Source organism: Sprattus sprattus (genome assembly GCF_963457725.1).
Source record: "Sprattus sprattus genome assembly, chromosome: 11".
Taxonomy (NCBI): domain Eukaryota; kingdom Metazoa; phylum Chordata; class Actinopteri; order Clupeiformes; family Clupeidae; genus Sprattus; species Sprattus sprattus.
In genome coordinates this window covers 15,654,986-15,657,485 of record NC_137909.1, presented here as the reverse complement: position 1 = coordinate 15,657,485, position 2,500 = coordinate 15,654,986, and the positions used below count along the sequence as shown (strand labels likewise).

The 2,500-nt window shown below is 40.6% G+C and overlaps 1 protein-coding gene across 1 annotated transcript in view; it reads left to right on the top strand.

Annotated features, from left to right (window-relative positions):
* Nucleotides 1–2,500, top strand: part of lamc3 (laminin, gamma 3) — a gene marked incomplete at both ends in the record, with an annotated part of 114,877 nt that overhangs the window by 10,925 nt on the left and 101,452 nt on the right. The gene's annotated exons all lie outside the window — the stretch shown is intronic.

Below are 2,500 nucleotides of genomic sequence, written 5' to 3'. Positions count from 1 at the left end.
TGCCTGTTCATTTCAGTCCTTGTTCCACTTGTTTGTTTGTTTATTTGTTTGTGTGTTTGTCTGTTTGCTCTGGAGCCCTCAGTAAACAGTACAGGCGGTTCCGCTGAGAGAACAAATCTTAAAAAAGGGCTGGAAGTGGCTCCGTAACAACTGTTTCAGTTTGTCTGACAGTCACTTTTAAAAAGAGCCTCTTACAGTCCCGCTCAGCAGTATTGGCACCCCTAGTGAATATGAGCAAACAGGCTATGAAAAAATATGTCTTTGCTGTTTATCCTCTTGGTCTTCCACTCAAAATATTCATACAAATCTTACCTTTTCATTGAGGTAAAATAATTGAGAGAAAAAGTTTTTTTTTTTACATTAAATAAATATTATTCTTCAAAACATGTGTGCACAGGTATTGGCACCCCTTAATTAAATGTTTTGTGCAGCCTCCCTTTGCCAAGATAACAGCTCTGAGTCTTCTCCTATAATGCCTGATAAGGTTGGTGAACACATGGCCAGGATCTGACACCATTCTTACATACAGTATCTCTCTAGATCCTTCAGATTCTGAGGTCAGCTCATCCCACAGATTTTCTTTGGGGTTTAGGTCGGGGGACTGTGATGGCCATGGCAAAACCTTTATTCTGCGGCCGGTGAACCATCTTTTTGTTGATTTTGAGGTATGCTTCGGATCATTGTCCTGCTGGAAGGTCCAACCATGGCCCATTTTAAGCTTACTAGAGGGGGCTGTTAGGTTTTCATTTAATATCTGCTGGTATTTGATCGAGTCCATGATACCATGTATCCTAACAAGATGTGCAGGGCCTTTGGAAGAAAAACAGCCCCACAACATCAAAGATCGGCCACCATACTTCACAGTAGGTATGGGGTGCTTTTCTGTATGGCTATCTTTCTGTCTACGCCAAACCCACCTTTGTTGTTTTTGCCAAAAAGCTTTATTTTGGTCTCATCTGACCATTTAACTCAGTCCCATTGAAAGTCTTACTTCCATTTGGCAAACTGTAGGCACTCTAGTTTGTTGTTGATTGACAGCAGAGGCTTTTTTCTGGCAACCCTTCAAAACAACCTGTGGTGATGAAGGTGGCGTCTGATGGTAGTTTTGGAGACTTTCTAACCCCAAGACTCAACTAATGTCTGCAATTCTCCAGCTGTGATCCTTGGAGATTATTTTGCCAGTTGAACCATCCTCCTCACGGTGCGTGGGGTCAATGTACACACACGTCGTCTTTCAGGCTGATTTTTAACATCACCTGACGCTTTAAACTTCTTTATTATTTCCATGATAGTGGAAATGGGTATTTTCAACTGGTACGAGATTTTCTTGTGTCCATTTCTTGATTTGTGCAGCTCAACAACTTTTTATTGCACATCGTCACTGTGTTCTTGGGTCTTTCCCATTGTGATGAATGACTAATGGAATTTGGCCTGTGTCATCTCATATTTGTACATCAGTGGAACAGGAAGTCATGGTTAACCTCTTAAGAGTTCATAATTAAACAGGTGAACTTAAAAATGTAAAACATGACTGGAAATATACTTCAGTTAGATTTCAATTATAAGATTTTTCTAGGGGTGCCATTAATAGTGGTACACATGTTTTTGTAAAAAATATTTATTTAATCTCAACCGTTGTTTTCTCTTACAATAATTTAACTTCAATGTAAAGGTAAGATTTTTGTGAATATTTTGAGTGAAACACCAAGAGGATAAACAGCACAGACATATTTTTTCATACCCTGTTTGCTCATATTCACTAGGGGTGCCAATACTGCTGAGCGGGACTGTACATTGAGCCATTTCCTAGTTATTAAAGGATTGCTGAATTAATTATGTACGGCGCACTGAACTATCTGCTGTCTTAAATGCATTAAACTCCCATTGCAATAACTGCATCTGTTTCCTCTGCCTGTTTTTCTAATTGATCCAGTGTCTCCATTAAGCCCCCCACTCGTTTTTTCGTTCTCCTGCTGGAGACGGCCTGAGGCACACTCTCTCCGTGAGAGATTGGAGAGAAAGGAAATTAACTCTGTCTGAGGTTTGTCATTCTTAGATCGATTAGATTGCCCATGTCCATTCTTCACCCAGCCTTAGTTTTTTTTTCTTCGTTTGTTTGTTTTTCAGCATTTGCAGTTCACAGCCATTTGTGAAGAGATGCAATGGAAGAGTTTTGATTTTCTGTATTTCACAGGAGACCGTCTGCAGGCCTCATCAGCAAAAGGGTTTGGAAAAAGGCCTACTGTTTATTTCAGCAGTTTTGGGCTCAGATCACTTGGGAACACCGTTGAAACCTCCTCCTTTTCAGTTAGGCGCTCAATCCACTGCAGTCCACTGCTGTCCTGAACTGGTCCAGAAACTGGTACATAATAGGCTGGTTCTGGAGTTAGTTTCATTCAGCGTTTCCTGCTATGGACTTTCTTGAGTAAAAAGCTGTGATTCCCTCTGTGTAACACTGTACAGGAAGTATGAAAAGACAACATGAACCTGGACACACATT